A 12,938-nucleotide genomic window follows, 5' to 3' on the forward strand; every position below is an offset into this window, starting at 1 on the left:
ACACTGTACAAGAATCCTCTCAGAAAGTTGAACTCAAAGATTGCACAACACTAAACCTCATGGAACTGGTGTTCTGTGCTTTCATAAATGACCCAGATGGGACTCGAACCCACAATCCTCAGCTCCGAAGGCTGATGCCTTATCCATTAGGCCACTGGGCCACGAGAAAACTAGTAAATACATCTCCTGGAGATTGTGTCAATGACAAAGCCGAAATGTGGAGATAATCATCTGTCATTGACACTGTACAAAAATGATCTCAGAAAGTGGAACTCAAAGATTGCACAATGCTAACCCTCATGGAAAAGGTGTTCTGTGCTTCCATAAATGACCCAGATGGGACTCGAACCCACAATCCTCAGCTCCGAAGGCTGATGCCTTATCCATTAGGCCACTGGGGCACAATAAAGCTAGTAAATGCATTTCTTGGAGATTGTGTCAGAGATTAAGCTGAAATGCTGAGAAAGTCATCGGTGTCTTTGACACTGTACAAGAATCCTCTCAGAAAGTGGAACTCAAAGATTGCACAATGCTAAACCTCATGGAAATGGTGTTCTGTGCTTCCATAAATGACCCAGATGGGACTCGAACCAACAGTCCTCAGCTCCGAAGGCTGATGCCTTATCCATTAGGCCACTGGGCCACATGAAAACTAGTAAATACATCTCTTGGAGATTGTGTCAGAGATTAAGCTGAAATGCTGAGAAAATCTTCAGTTTCTTTGACAATGTACAAGAATCCTCTCAGAAAGTGGAACTCAAAGATTGCACAACACTAAACCTCATGGAACTGGTGTTCTGTGCTTTCATAAATGACCCAGATGGGACTCGAACCCACAATCCTCAGCTCCGAAGGCTGATGCCTTATCCATTAGGCCACTGGGCCACGAGAAAACTAGTAAATACATCTCCTGGAGATTGTGTCAATGACAAAGCCGAAATGTGGAGATAATCATCTGTCATTGACACTGTACAAAAATGATCTCAGAAAGTGGAACTCAAAGATTGCACAATGCTAACCCTCATGGAAAAGGTGTTCTGTGCTTCCATAAATGACCCAGATGGGACTCGAACCCACAATCCTCAGCTCCGAAGGCTGATGCCTTATCCATTAGGCCACTGGGCCATAAAAAACTTGTAAAGACATCTCTTGGAGATTGTGTCAGATATTAAGCTGAAATGCTGAGAAAATCATCAGCGTCTTTGACACTGTACAAAAATGATCTCAGAAAGTGGAACTCAAAGATTGCACAATGCTAACCCTCATGGAAAAGGTGTTCTGTGCTTCCATAAATGACCCAGATGGGACTCGAACCCACAATCCTCAGCTCCGAAGGTTGATGCCTTATCCATTAGGCCACTGGGCCACAATAAAGCTAGTAAATGCATTTCTTGGAGATTGTGTCAAAGATTAAGCTGAAATGCTGAGAAAGTCATCGGTGTCTTTGACACTGTACAAGAATCCTCTCAGAAAGTGGAACTCAAAGATTGCACAATGCTAAACCTCATGGAAATGGTGTTCTGTGCTTCCATAAATGACCCAGATGGGACTCGAACCCACAATCCTCAGCGCCGAAGGCTGATGCCTTATCCATTAGGCCACTGGGCCACATGAAAACTAGTAAATACATCTCTTGGAGATTGTGTCAGAGATTAAGCTGAAATGCTGAGAAAATCTTCAGTTTCTTTGACACTGTACAAGAATCCTCTCAGAAAGTTGAACTCAAAGATTGCACAACCCTAAACCTCATGGAACTGGTGTTCTGTGCTTTCATAAATGACCCAGATGGGACTCGAACCCACAATCCTCAGCTCCGAAGGCTGATGCCTTATCCATTAGGCCACTGGGCCACGAGAAAACTAGTAAATACATCTCCTGGAGATTGTGTCAATGACAAAGCCGAAATGTGGAGATAATCATCTGTCATTGACACTGTACAAAAATGATCTCAGAAAGTGGAACTCAAAGATTGCACAATGCTAAACCTCATGGAAATGGTGTTCTGTGCTTCCATAAATGACCCAGATGGGACTCGAACCCACAATCCTCAGCTCCGAAGGCTGATGCCTTATCCATTAGGCCACTGGGCCACATAAAAACTAGTAAATACATCTCCTGGAGATTGTGTCAAAGACAAAGCTGAAATGCAGAGATAATCATCTGTGTCATCGACACTGTACAAAAATCATCTCACAAAAAGTGGAACTCAAAGATTGCACAATGCTAAACCTCATGGAAATGGTGTTCTGTGCTTCCATAAATGACCCAGATGGGACTCGAACCCACAATCCTCAGCTCCGAAGGCTGATGCCTTATCCATTAGGCCACTGGGCCACGAGAAAACTAGTAAATACATCTCCTGGAGATTGTGTCAATGACAAAGCCGAAATGTGGAGATAATCATCTGTCATTGACACTGTACAAAAATGATCTCAGAACGTGGAACTCAAAGATTGCACAATGCTAACCCTCATGGAAAAGGTGTTCTGTGCTTCCATAAATGACCCAGATAGGACTCGAACCCACAATCCTCAGCTCCGAAGGCTGATGCCTTATCCATTAGGCCTCTGGGCCACGAGAAAGCTAGTAAATACATCTCCTGGAGATTGTGTCAATGACAAAGCCGAAATGTGGAGATAATCATCTGTCATTGACACTGTACAAAAATGATCTCAGAACGTGGAACTCAAAGATTGCACAATGCTAACCCTCATGGAAAAGGTGTTCTGTGCTTCCATAAATGACCCAGATGGGACTCGAACCCACAATCCTCAGCTCCGAAGGCTGATGCCTTATCCATTAGGCCACTGGGCCATAAAAAACTTGTAAAGACATCTCTTGGAGATTGTGTCAGATATTAAGCTGAAATGCTGAGAAAATCATCAGCGTCTTTGACACTGTACAAAAATGATCTCAGAAAGTGGAACTCAAAGATTGCACAATGCTAACCCTCATGGAAATGGTGTTCTGTGCTTCCATAAATGACCCAGATGGGACTCGAACCCACAATCCTCAGCTCCGAAGGCTGATGCCTTATCCATTAGGCCACTGGGCCACAATAAAGCTAGTAAATGCATTTCTTGGAGATTGTGTCAGAGATTAAGCTGAAATGCTGAGAAAGTCATCGGTGTCTTTTGACACTGTACAAGAATCCTCTTAGAAAGTGGAACTCAAAGATTGCACAACACTAAACCTCATGGAACTGGTGTTCTGTGCTTTCATAAATGACCCAGATGGGACTCGAACCCACAATCCTCAGCTCCGAAGGCTGATGCCTTATCCATTAGGCCACTGGGCCACGAGAAAACTAGTAAATACATCTCCTGGAGATTGTGTCAATGACAAAGCCGAAATGTGGAGATAATCATCTGTCATTGACACTGTACAAAAATGATCTCAGAAAGTGGAACTCAAAGATTGCACAATGCTAACCCTCATGGAAAAGGTGTTCTGTGCTTCCATAAATGACCCAGATGGGAATCAAACCCACAATCCTCAGCTCCGAAGGCTGATGCCTTATCCATTAGGCCACTGGGCCACATGAAAACTAGTAAATACATCTCCTGGAGATTGTGTCAAAGACAAAGCTGAAATGCAGAGATAATCATCTGTGTCATCGACACTGTACAAAAATCATCTCATAAAAAGTGGAAATCAAAGATTGCACAATGCTAAACCTCATGGAAATGGTGTTCTGTGCTTCCATAAATGACCCAGATGGGACTCGAACCCACAATCCTCAGCTCCGAAGGCTGATGCCTTATCCATTAGGCCACTGGGCCACATAAAACCTAGTAAATACATCTCCTGGAGATTGTGTCAAAGGCAAAGCTGAAATGCAGAGATAATCATCTGTGTCATCGACACTGTACAAAAATCATCTCACAAAAAGTGGAACTCAAAGATTGCACAATGCTAAACCTCATGGAAATGGTGTTCTGTGCTTCCATAAATGACCCAGATGGGACTCGAACCCACAATCCTCAGCTCCGAAGGCTGATGCCTTATCCATTAGGCCACTGGGACACGAGAAAACTAGTAAATACATCTCCTGGAGATTGTGTCAATGACAAAGCCGAAATGTGGAGATAATCATCTGTCATTGACACTGTACAAAAATGATCTCAGAACGTGGAACTCAAAGATTGCACAATGCTAACCCTCATGGAAAAGGTGTTCTGTGCTTCCATAAATGACCCAGATAGGACTCGAACCCACAATCCTCAGCTCCGAAGGCTGATGCCTTATCCATTAGGCCTCTGGGCCACGAGAAAGCTAGTAAATACATCTCCTGGAGATTGTGTCAATGACAAAGCCGAAATGTGGAGATAATCATCTGTCATTGACACTGTACAAAAATGATCTCAGAACGTGGAACTCAAAGATTGCACAATGCTAACCCTCATGGAAAAGGTGTTCTGTGCTTCCATAAATGACCCAGATGGGACTCGAACCCACAATCCTCAGCTCCGAAGGCTGATGCCTTATCCATTAGGCCACTGGGGCACAATAAAGCTAGTAAATGTATTTCTTGGAGATTGTGTCAGAGATTAAGCTGAAATGCTGAGAAAGTCATCGGTGTCTTTGACACTGTACAAGAATCCTCTCAGAAAGTGGAACTCAAAGATTGCACAATGCTAAACCTCATGGAAATGGTGTTCTGTGCTTCCATAAATGACCCAGATGGGACTCGAACCCACAATCCTCAGCTCCGAAGGCTGATGCCTTATCCATTAGGCCACTGGGCCATAAAAAACTTGTAAAGACATCTCTTGGAGATTGTGTCAGATATTAAGCTGAAATGCTGAGAAAATCATCAGCGTCTTTGACACTGTACAAAAATGATCTCAGAAAGTGGAACTCAAAGATTGCACAATGCTAACCCTCATGGAAATGGTGTTCTGTGCTTCCATAAATGACCCAGATGGGACTCGAACCCACAATCCTCAGCTCCGAAGGCTGATGCCTTATCCATTAGGCCACTGGGCCACAATAAAGCTAGTAAATGCATTTCTTGGAGATTGTGTCAGAGATTAAGCTGAAATGCTGAGAAAGTCATCGGTGTCTTTTGACACTGTACAAGAATCCTCTCAGAAAGTGGAACTCAAAGATTGCACAACACTAAACCTCATGGAACTGGTGTTCTGTGCTTTCATAAATGACCCAGATGGGACTTGAACCCACAATCCTCAGCTCCGAAGGCTGATGCCTTATCCATTAGGCCACTGGGCCAGGAGAAAACTAGTAAATACATCTCCTGGAGATTGTGTCAATGACAAAGCCGAAATGTGGAGATAATCATCTGTCATTGACACTGTACAAAAATGATCTCAGAAAGTGGAACTCAAAGATTGCACAACACTAAACCTCATGGAAAAGGTGTTCTGTGCTTCCATAAATGACCCAGATGGGACTCAAACCCACAATCCTCAGCTCCGAAGGCTGATGCCTTATCCATTAGGCCACTGGGGCACAATAAAGCTAGTAAATGCATTTCTTGGAGATTGTGTCAGAGATTAAGCTGAAATGCTGAGAAAGTCATCGGTGTCTTTGACACTGTACAAGAATCCTCTCAGAAAGTGGAACTCAAAGATTGCACAATGCTAAACCTCATGGAAATGGTGTTCTGTGCTTCCATAAATGACCCAGATGGGACTCGAACCAACAATCCTCAGCTCCGAAGGCTGATGCCTTATCCATTAGGCCACTGGGCCACATGAAAACTAGTAAATACATCTCTTGGAGATTGTGTCAGAGATTAAGCTGAAATGCTGAGAAAATCTTCAGTTTCTTTGACAATGTACAAGAATCCTCTCAGAAAGTGGAACTCAAAGATTGCACAACACTAAACCTCATGGAACTGGTGTTCTGTGCTTTCATAAATGACCCAGATGGGACTCGAACCCACAATCCTCAGCTCCGAAGGCTGATGCCTTATCCATTAGGCCACTGGGCCACGAGAAAACTAGTAAATACATCTCCTGGAGATTGTGTCAATGACAAAGCCGAAATGTGGAGATAATCATCTGTCATTGACACTGTACAAAAATGATCTCAGAAAGTGGAACTCAAAGATTGCACAATGCTAACCCTCATGGAAAAGGTGTTCTGTGCTTCCATAAATGACCCAGATGGGACTCGAACCCACAATCCTCAGCTCCGAAGGCTGATGCCTTATCCATTAGGCCACTGGGCCATAAAAAACTTGTAAAGACATCTCTTGGAGATTGTGTCAGATATTAAGCTGAAATGCTGAGAAAATCATCAGCGTCTTTGACACTGTACAAAAATGATCTCAGAAAGTGGAACTCAAAGATTGCACAATGCTAACCCTCATGGAAAAGGTGTTCTGTGCTTCCATAAATGACCCAGATGGGACTCGAACCCACAATCCTCAGCTCCGAAGGCTGATGCCTTATCCATTAGGCCACTGGGCCACAATAAAGCTAGTAAATGCATTTCTTGGAGATTGTGTCAAAGATTAAGCTGAAATGCTGAGAAAGTCATCGGTGTCTTTGACACTGTACAAGAATCCTCTCAGAAAGTGGAACTCAAAGATTGCACAATGCTAAACCTCATGGAAATGGTGTTCTGTGCTTCCATAAATGACCCAGATGGGACTCGAACCCACAATCCTCAGCTCCGAAGGCTGATGCCTTATCCATTAGGCCACTGGGCCACATGAAAACTAATAAATACATCTCTTGGAGATTGTGTCAGAGATTAAGCTGAAATGCTGAGAAAATCTTCAGTTTCTTTGACACTGTACAAGAATCCTCTCAGAAAGTTGAACTCAAAGATTGCACAACACTAAACCTCATGGAACTGGTGTAGCGTCTGTGGTCTCTTACAATGAGGATCAAAGAGGAACCCAATGTTGATTGTAAAAAGGGGGGGTAGCTTTTAGCCGCATGTAAATTAAGAGCCACGCCACAGAGTCTGGGGGAAGTGACAACTTCGGCAGTTTTACGACCCCGTCCAATAACACAGGCCCTGATCGGGTCACACGACTCGAACCCTGTTTCCCCCCCCCTTTTTCATTCCCCAGACCGAAAGGCGCCAAGGCTCCTGTCAATACACAAGGACTCACACACACACACATTCCTTATGAAGCTTTAATTAAGACTATTCTAGACTGTATACGAGGTAGCTTGGTGTGTATATGCATGCTCCTTGACTCAGGCCTACTCAGTCATGGCATAGAAACAATGTAAGCTCATTTTAAATGCTTGTATTCCTGTGTAAAATTGTATCTCTGTTTTAATATCTCCCAGCCATAAGGTGTTTGATATCTAAATATTCCTATTTCTTTGACTTACTCAATGATGCACAAAATGGGATTGTGAAATGTATCATTAATATGTTTAGCCGACTTGGGAGTAAAACCATACAAAATCAACACCCCTTTACGACACCTCAGGAACATGCAAAATAGGCCATAAAATGAGACAAAGAGAACTTTTCCCGCTACCGAATTCACCCTCTGGATTGGGTGAATTAGCCAGAAGGGGGCGTGGATTAATTCTCTTAAAAGACCAGTGGAGACCACAATCTCCCCTCTTGACTTCCCTCTTCGCTTCTGAAACTTCTTCCCGGCTTGACTTCTGAAACTCTCCTCTGAACTCTTCTCTTCTGGAAACTCCTCTTCAACAATCCTTTGTTCCTCGTTCCATCAACTTACTAGCCACGGGCTACTTCAGGAGGTAGACCCGAAACGCCGCTAAAGGAAAACTACGTCACCTCCCGACCTCGGAGAGAACTACCTGAGACGCAGACATATATACACACACACAATCGAGAAGCCAAAACGAAACCAAAAGAAATGCAAGTATTCTTCTTCTTATAAAATTTAAACTGCTGTAAAGAAGGTGTGTATTGTCCCGTTGGGACAAGCTCCGTGCAGGTCGTAGTTGTTGAACTGAAGGAAAGTTGTGTTTTTACCTCTAAATGCTTTGTCTCATCTCTCTCTCTCATCTCTCTCTCTCCCCCATCTCTCTCTTTTATCTCTCTCTAATTTCAGTCTATTCATTATTCTCTTTTATGTATTCTTTCGTTAATACCTACATGTCTACTTTCTTGATGCATAGTTAGTGTGTACTCTCTGTGTGAATCGTAGTGTTATTTTTAGTCTGTGTTTATTAAACCTCCGAAAAGACATTTAATGAGTTGGGTCTGTTGTTCTCCCACATACACAAAGTCAATGAAACTTGCGATCTAAGTTACCTAACTGCTTATGCTACTATGTTAGTAAAGTAAACTGTATGACCATTTGAAATATTGAACTTGTCCTGATCAGTAAAGTTAATGTTTCTTATGCGCTCGTAAAGCAGTGATCCCTTATGGAGAATTGAGTTGAAAAGTCTATAACTAATTTGGTGGACGAACTTAGTAGGATAATTTCAAGCAAATTTCATAAAGGGTTACTTGTATTTAATTAAACAATTTTCCCTATCGGGAAATTTTTAATACGTAATGAATGACGGGCAAATTATATTCATAAATTCATGAATATTGAATATTGAACCCCTTTTGAGTTAATTATTCCCCGAGACATTAAACTCATAAACTCGTTGTTGTTACACTGGTGTTCTGTGCTTTCATAAATGACCCAGATGGGACTCGAACCCACAATCCTCAGCTCCGAAGGCTGATGCCTTATCCATTAGGCCACTGGGCCACGAGAAAACTAGTAAATACATCTCCTGGAGATTGTGTCAATGACAAAGCCGAAATGTGGAGATAATCATCTGTCATTGACACTGTACAAAAATGATCTCAGAAAGTGGAACTCAAAGATTGCACAATGCTAACCCTCATGGAAAAGGTGTTCTGTGCTTCCATAAATGACCCAGATGGGAATCATACCCACAATCCTCAGCTCCGAAGGCTGATGCCTTATCCATTAGGCCACTGTGCCACATGAAAACTAGTAAATACATCTCCTGGAGATTGTGTCAAAGACAAAGCTGAAATGCAGAGATAATCATCTGTGTCATCGACACTGTACAAAAATCATCTCACAAAAAGTGGAAATCAAAGATTGCACAATGCTAAACCTCATGGAAATGGTGTTCTGTGCTTCCATAAATGACCCAGATGGGACTCGAACCCACAATCCTCAGCTCCGAAGGCTGATGCCTTATCCATTAGGCCACTGGGCCACATAAAAACTAGTAAATACATCTCCTGGAGATTGTGTCAAAGACAAAGCTGAAATGCAGAGATAATCATCTGTGTCATCGACACTGTACAAAAATCATCTCACAAAAAGTGGAACTCAAAGATTGCACAATGCTAAACCTCATGGAAATGGTGTTCTGTGCTTCCATAAATGACCCAGATGGGACTCGAACCCACAATCCTCAGCTCCGAAGGCTGATGCCTTATCCATTAGGCCACTGGGCCACGAGAAAACTAGTAAATACATCTCCTGGAGATTGTGTCAATGACGAAGCCGAAATGTGGAGATAATCATCTGTCATTGACACTGTACAAAAATGATCTCAGAACGTGGAACTCAAAGATTGCACAATGCTAACCCTCATGGAAAAGGTGTTCTGTGCTTCCATAAATGACCCAGATGGGACTCAAACCCACAATCCTCAGCTCCAAAGGCTGATGCCTTATCCATTAGGCCACTGGGCCACAATAAAGCTAGTAAATGCATTTCTTGGAGATTGTGTCAGAGATTAAGCTGAAATGCTGAGAAAGTCATCGGTGTCTTTTGACACTGTACAAGAATCCTCTCAGAAAGTGGAACTCAAAGATTGCACAACACTAAACCTCATGGAACTGGTGTTCTGTGCTTTCATAAATGACCCAGATGGGACTCGAACCCACAATCCTCAGCTCCGAAGGCTGATGCCTTATCCATTAGGCCACTTGGCCATGAGAAAACTAGTAAATACATCTCCTGGAGATTGTGTCAATGACAAAGCCGAAATGTGGAGATAATCATCTGTCATTGACAGTGTACAAAAATGATCTCAGAAAGTGGAACTCAAAGATTGCACAATGCTAACCCTCATGGAAAAGGTGTTCTGTGCTTCCATAAATGACCCAGATGGGACTCGAACCCACAATCCTCAGCTCCGAAGGCTGATGCCTTATCCATTAGGCCACTGGGCCATAAAAAACTTGTAAAGACATCTCTTGGAGATTGTGTCAGATATTAAGCTGAAATGCTGAGAAAATCATCAGCGTCTTTGACACTGTACAAAAATGATCTCAGAAAGTGGAACTCAAAGATTGCACAATGCTAACTCTCATGGAAAAGGTGTTCTGTGCTTCCATAAATGACCCAGATGGGACTCGAACCCACAATCCTCAGCTCCGAAGGCTGATGCCTTATCCATTAGGCCACTGGGCCACGAGAAAACTAGTAAATACATCTCCTGGAGATTGTGTCAATGACAAAGCCGAAATGTGGAGATAATCATCTGTCATTGACACTGTACAAAAATGATCTCAGAACGTGGAACTCAAAGATTGCACAATGCTAACCCTCATGGAAAAGGTGTTCTGTGCTTCCATAAATGACCCAGATAGGACTCGAACCCACAATCCTCAGCTCCGAAGGCTGATGCCTTATCCATTAGGCCTCTGGGCCACGAGAAAGCTAGTAAATACATCTCCTGGAGATTGTGTCAATGACAAAGCCGAAATGTGGAGATAATCATCTGTCATTGACACTGTACAAAAATGATCTCAGAACGTGGAACTCAAAGATTGCACAATGCTAACCCTCATGGAAAAGGTGTTCTGTGCTTCCATAAATGACCCAGATGGGACTCGAACCCACAATCCTCAGCTCCGAAGGCTGATGCCTTATCCATTAGGCCACTGGGCCATAAAAAACTTGTAAAGACATCTCTTGGAGATTGTGTCAGATATTAAGCTGAAATGCTGAGAAAATCATCAGCGTCTTTGACACTGTACAAAAATGATCTCAGAAAGTGGAACTCAAAGATTGCACAATGCTAACCCTCATGGAAATGGTGTTCTGTGCTTCCATAAATGACCCAGATGGGACTCGAACCCACAATCCTCAGCTCCGAAGGCTGATGCCTTATCCATTAGGCCACTGGGCCACAAAAAAGCTACTAAATGCATTTCTTGGAGATTGTGTCAGAGATTAAGCTGAAATGCTGAGAAAGTCATCGGTGTCTTTTGACACTGTACAAGAATCCTCTTAGAAAGTGGAACTCAAAGATTGCACAACACTAAACCTCATGGAACTGGTGTTCTGTGCTTTCATAAATGACCCAGATGGGACTCGAACCCACAATCCTCAGCTCCGAAGGCTGATGCCTTATCCATTAGGCCACTGGGCCACGAGAAAACTAGTAAATACATCTCCTGGAGATTGTGTCAATGACAAAGCCGAAATGTGGAGATAATCATCTGTCATTGACACTGTACAAAAATGATCTCAGAAAGTGGAACTCAAAGATTGCACAATGCTAACCCTCATGGAAAAGGTGTTCTGTGCTTCCATAAATGACCCAGATGGGAATCAAACCCACAATCCTCAGCTCCGAAGGCTGATGCCTTATCCATTAGGCCACTGGGCCACATGAAAACTAGTAAATACATCTCCTGGAGATTGTGTCAAAGACAAAGCTGAAATGCAGAGATAATCATCTGTGTCATCGACACTGTACAAAAATCATCTCATAAAAAGTGGAAATCAAAGATTGCACAATGCTAAACCTCATGGAAATGGTGTTCTGTGCTTCCATAAATGACCCAGATGGGACTCGAACCCACAATCCTCAGCTCCGAAGGCTGATGCCTTATCCATTAGGCCACTGGGCCACATAAAAACTAGTAAATACATCTCCTGGAGATTGTGTCAAAGGCAAAGCTGAAATGCAGAGATAATCATCTGTGTCATCGACACTGTACAAAAATCATCTCACAAAAAGTGGAACTCAAAGATTGCACAATGCTAAACCTCATGGAAATGGTGTTCTGTGCTTCCATAAATGACCCAGATGGGACTCGAACCCACAATCCTCAGCTCCGAAGGCTGATGCCTTATCCATTAGGCCACTGGGACACGAGAAAACTAGTAAATACATCTCCTGGAGATTGTGTCAATGACAAAGCCGAAATGTGGAGATAATCATCTGTCATTGACACTGTACAAAAATGATCTCAGAACGTGGAACTCAAAGATTGCACAATGCTAACCCTCATGGAAAAGGTGTTCTGTGCTTCCATAAATGACCCAGATAGGACTCGAACCCACAATCCTCAGCTCCGAAGGCTGATGCCTTATCCATTAGGCCTCTGGGCCACGAGAAAGCTAGTAAATACATCTCCTGGAGATTGTGTCAATGACAAAGCCGAAATGTGGAGATAATCATCTGTCATTGACACTGTACAAAAATGATCTCAGAACGTGGAACTCAAAGATTGCACAATGCTAACCCTCATGGAAAAGGTGTTCTGTGCTTCCATAAATGACCCAGATGGGACTCGAACCCACAATCCTCAGCTCCGAAGGCTGATGCCTTATCCATTAGGCCACTGGGGCACAATAAAGCTAGTAAATGTATTTCTTGGAGATTGTGTCAGAGATTAAGCTGAAATGCTGAGAAAGTCATCGGTGTCTTTGACACTGTACAAGAATCCTCTCAGAAAGTGGAACTCAAAGATTGCACAATGCTAAACCTCATGGAAATGGTGTTCTGTGCTTCCATAAATGACCCAGATGGGACTCGAACCCACAATCCTCAGCTCCGAAGGCTGATGCCTTATCCATTAGGCCACTGGGCCATAAAAAACTTGTAAAGACATCTCTTGGAGATTGTGTCAGATATTAAGCTGAAATGCTGAGAAAATCATCAGCGTCTTTGACACTGTACAAAAATGATCTCAGAAAGTGGAACTCAAAGATTGCACAATGCTAACCCTCATGGAAATGGTGTTCT

General features: G+C 43.0%; 40 non-coding genes across 40 annotated transcripts; all 40 read right to left on the reverse strand.

Annotated features, from left to right (window-relative positions):
* Positions 1-88: 88 nt before the first annotated feature.
* trnar-ucg (transfer RNA arginine (anticodon UCG)) lies at positions 89-161 on the reverse strand. The gene has a single exon. It is a non-coding gene; the product is annotated as a tRNA-Arg (tRNA).
* Positions 162-328: 167 nt separating this feature from the next.
* trnar-ucg (transfer RNA arginine (anticodon UCG)) lies at positions 329-401 on the reverse strand. The gene has a single exon. It is a non-coding gene; the product is annotated as a tRNA-Arg (tRNA).
* A 169-nt stretch (positions 402-570) lies between these two features.
* On the reverse strand, positions 571-643 carry trnar-ucg (transfer RNA arginine (anticodon UCG)). The gene has a single exon. It is a non-coding gene; the product is annotated as a tRNA-Arg (tRNA).
* Positions 644-812: 169 nt separating this feature from the next.
* On the reverse strand, positions 813-885 carry trnar-ucg (transfer RNA arginine (anticodon UCG)). Its single transcript has one exon. It is a non-coding gene; the product is annotated as a tRNA-Arg (tRNA).
* A 167-nt stretch (positions 886-1,052) lies between these two features.
* On the reverse strand, positions 1,053-1,125 carry trnar-ucg (transfer RNA arginine (anticodon UCG)). Its single transcript has one exon. It is a non-coding gene; the product is annotated as a tRNA-Arg (tRNA).
* A 168-nt stretch (positions 1,126-1,293) lies between these two features.
* On the reverse strand, positions 1,294-1,366 carry trnar-ucg (transfer RNA arginine (anticodon UCG)). Its single transcript has one exon. It is a non-coding gene; the product is annotated as a tRNA-Arg (tRNA).
* Positions 1,367-1,535: 169 nt separating this feature from the next.
* trnar-ucg (transfer RNA arginine (anticodon UCG)) lies at positions 1,536-1,608 on the reverse strand. Its single transcript has one exon. It is a non-coding gene; the product is annotated as a tRNA-Arg (tRNA).
* A 169-nt stretch (positions 1,609-1,777) lies between these two features.
* Positions 1,778-1,850, reverse strand: trnar-ucg (transfer RNA arginine (anticodon UCG)). Its single transcript has one exon. It is a non-coding gene; the product is annotated as a tRNA-Arg (tRNA).
* Positions 1,851-2,017: 167 nt separating this feature from the next.
* trnar-ucg (transfer RNA arginine (anticodon UCG)) lies at positions 2,018-2,090 on the reverse strand. The gene has a single exon. It is a non-coding gene; the product is annotated as a tRNA-Arg (tRNA).
* A 171-nt stretch (positions 2,091-2,261) lies between these two features.
* Positions 2,262-2,334, reverse strand: trnar-ucg (transfer RNA arginine (anticodon UCG)). Its single transcript has one exon. It is a non-coding gene; the product is annotated as a tRNA-Arg (tRNA).
* A 407-nt stretch (positions 2,335-2,741) lies between these two features.
* On the reverse strand, positions 2,742-2,814 carry trnar-ucg (transfer RNA arginine (anticodon UCG)). Its single transcript has one exon. It is a non-coding gene; the product is annotated as a tRNA-Arg (tRNA).
* A 168-nt stretch (positions 2,815-2,982) lies between these two features.
* On the reverse strand, positions 2,983-3,055 carry trnar-ucg (transfer RNA arginine (anticodon UCG)). The gene has a single exon. It is a non-coding gene; the product is annotated as a tRNA-Arg (tRNA).
* A 170-nt stretch (positions 3,056-3,225) lies between these two features.
* Positions 3,226-3,298, reverse strand: trnar-ucg (transfer RNA arginine (anticodon UCG)). Its single transcript has one exon. It is a non-coding gene; the product is annotated as a tRNA-Arg (tRNA).
* Positions 3,299-3,465: 167 nt separating this feature from the next.
* On the reverse strand, positions 3,466-3,538 carry trnar-ucg (transfer RNA arginine (anticodon UCG)). The gene has a single exon. It is a non-coding gene; the product is annotated as a tRNA-Arg (tRNA).
* Positions 3,539-3,709: 171 nt separating this feature from the next.
* Positions 3,710-3,782, reverse strand: trnar-ucg (transfer RNA arginine (anticodon UCG)). Its single transcript has one exon. It is a non-coding gene; the product is annotated as a tRNA-Arg (tRNA).
* Positions 3,783-3,953: 171 nt separating this feature from the next.
* Positions 3,954-4,026, reverse strand: trnar-ucg (transfer RNA arginine (anticodon UCG)). Its single transcript has one exon. It is a non-coding gene; the product is annotated as a tRNA-Arg (tRNA).
* A 407-nt stretch (positions 4,027-4,433) lies between these two features.
* On the reverse strand, positions 4,434-4,506 carry trnar-ucg (transfer RNA arginine (anticodon UCG)). The gene has a single exon. It is a non-coding gene; the product is annotated as a tRNA-Arg (tRNA).
* Positions 4,507-4,675: 169 nt separating this feature from the next.
* Positions 4,676-4,748, reverse strand: trnar-ucg (transfer RNA arginine (anticodon UCG)). Its single transcript has one exon. It is a non-coding gene; the product is annotated as a tRNA-Arg (tRNA).
* Positions 4,749-4,916: 168 nt separating this feature from the next.
* On the reverse strand, positions 4,917-4,989 carry trnar-ucg (transfer RNA arginine (anticodon UCG)). Its single transcript has one exon. It is a non-coding gene; the product is annotated as a tRNA-Arg (tRNA).
* A 170-nt stretch (positions 4,990-5,159) lies between these two features.
* Positions 5,160-5,232, reverse strand: trnar-ucg (transfer RNA arginine (anticodon UCG)). The gene has a single exon. It is a non-coding gene; the product is annotated as a tRNA-Arg (tRNA).
* A 167-nt stretch (positions 5,233-5,399) lies between these two features.
* trnar-ucg (transfer RNA arginine (anticodon UCG)) lies at positions 5,400-5,472 on the reverse strand. The gene has a single exon. It is a non-coding gene; the product is annotated as a tRNA-Arg (tRNA).
* Positions 5,473-5,641: 169 nt separating this feature from the next.
* On the reverse strand, positions 5,642-5,714 carry trnar-ucg (transfer RNA arginine (anticodon UCG)). The gene has a single exon. It is a non-coding gene; the product is annotated as a tRNA-Arg (tRNA).
* A 169-nt stretch (positions 5,715-5,883) lies between these two features.
* On the reverse strand, positions 5,884-5,956 carry trnar-ucg (transfer RNA arginine (anticodon UCG)). The gene has a single exon. It is a non-coding gene; the product is annotated as a tRNA-Arg (tRNA).
* A 167-nt stretch (positions 5,957-6,123) lies between these two features.
* On the reverse strand, positions 6,124-6,196 carry trnar-ucg (transfer RNA arginine (anticodon UCG)). Its single transcript has one exon. It is a non-coding gene; the product is annotated as a tRNA-Arg (tRNA).
* Positions 6,197-6,364: 168 nt separating this feature from the next.
* Positions 6,365-6,437, reverse strand: trnar-ucg (transfer RNA arginine (anticodon UCG)). The gene has a single exon. It is a non-coding gene; the product is annotated as a tRNA-Arg (tRNA).
* Positions 6,438-6,606: 169 nt separating this feature from the next.
* Positions 6,607-6,679, reverse strand: trnar-ucg (transfer RNA arginine (anticodon UCG)). The gene has a single exon. It is a non-coding gene; the product is annotated as a tRNA-Arg (tRNA).
* A 1,925-nt stretch (positions 6,680-8,604) lies between these two features.
* Positions 8,605-8,677, reverse strand: trnar-ucg (transfer RNA arginine (anticodon UCG)). Its single transcript has one exon. It is a non-coding gene; the product is annotated as a tRNA-Arg (tRNA).
* A 411-nt stretch (positions 8,678-9,088) lies between these two features.
* trnar-ucg (transfer RNA arginine (anticodon UCG)) lies at positions 9,089-9,161 on the reverse strand. Its single transcript has one exon. It is a non-coding gene; the product is annotated as a tRNA-Arg (tRNA).
* Positions 9,162-9,332: 171 nt separating this feature from the next.
* trnar-ucg (transfer RNA arginine (anticodon UCG)) lies at positions 9,333-9,405 on the reverse strand. The gene has a single exon. It is a non-coding gene; the product is annotated as a tRNA-Arg (tRNA).
* A 410-nt stretch (positions 9,406-9,815) lies between these two features.
* On the reverse strand, positions 9,816-9,888 carry trnar-ucg (transfer RNA arginine (anticodon UCG)). Its single transcript has one exon. It is a non-coding gene; the product is annotated as a tRNA-Arg (tRNA).
* Positions 9,889-10,055: 167 nt separating this feature from the next.
* Positions 10,056-10,128, reverse strand: trnar-ucg (transfer RNA arginine (anticodon UCG)). The gene has a single exon. It is a non-coding gene; the product is annotated as a tRNA-Arg (tRNA).
* A 168-nt stretch (positions 10,129-10,296) lies between these two features.
* trnar-ucg (transfer RNA arginine (anticodon UCG)) lies at positions 10,297-10,369 on the reverse strand. Its single transcript has one exon. It is a non-coding gene; the product is annotated as a tRNA-Arg (tRNA).
* Positions 10,370-10,776: 407 nt separating this feature from the next.
* trnar-ucg (transfer RNA arginine (anticodon UCG)) lies at positions 10,777-10,849 on the reverse strand. Its single transcript has one exon. It is a non-coding gene; the product is annotated as a tRNA-Arg (tRNA).
* Positions 10,850-11,017: 168 nt separating this feature from the next.
* Positions 11,018-11,090, reverse strand: trnar-ucg (transfer RNA arginine (anticodon UCG)). The gene has a single exon. It is a non-coding gene; the product is annotated as a tRNA-Arg (tRNA).
* A 170-nt stretch (positions 11,091-11,260) lies between these two features.
* Positions 11,261-11,333, reverse strand: trnar-ucg (transfer RNA arginine (anticodon UCG)). The gene has a single exon. It is a non-coding gene; the product is annotated as a tRNA-Arg (tRNA).
* Positions 11,334-11,500: 167 nt separating this feature from the next.
* On the reverse strand, positions 11,501-11,573 carry trnar-ucg (transfer RNA arginine (anticodon UCG)). The gene has a single exon. It is a non-coding gene; the product is annotated as a tRNA-Arg (tRNA).
* Positions 11,574-11,744: 171 nt separating this feature from the next.
* Positions 11,745-11,817, reverse strand: trnar-ucg (transfer RNA arginine (anticodon UCG)). Its single transcript has one exon. It is a non-coding gene; the product is annotated as a tRNA-Arg (tRNA).
* Positions 11,818-11,988: 171 nt separating this feature from the next.
* Positions 11,989-12,061, reverse strand: trnar-ucg (transfer RNA arginine (anticodon UCG)). The gene has a single exon. It is a non-coding gene; the product is annotated as a tRNA-Arg (tRNA).
* Positions 12,062-12,468: 407 nt separating this feature from the next.
* On the reverse strand, positions 12,469-12,541 carry trnar-ucg (transfer RNA arginine (anticodon UCG)). The gene has a single exon. It is a non-coding gene; the product is annotated as a tRNA-Arg (tRNA).
* Positions 12,542-12,710: 169 nt separating this feature from the next.
* Positions 12,711-12,783, reverse strand: trnar-ucg (transfer RNA arginine (anticodon UCG)). The gene has a single exon. It is a non-coding gene; the product is annotated as a tRNA-Arg (tRNA).
* Between the last annotated feature and the right edge of the window lie 155 nt (positions 12,784-12,938).

The sequence above is a fragment of the Pseudorasbora parva genome, chromosome 3 (genome assembly GCF_024679245.1).
Source record: "Pseudorasbora parva isolate DD20220531a chromosome 3, ASM2467924v1, whole genome shotgun sequence".
Classification (NCBI taxonomy): domain Eukaryota; kingdom Metazoa; phylum Chordata; class Actinopteri; order Cypriniformes; family Gobionidae; genus Pseudorasbora; species Pseudorasbora parva.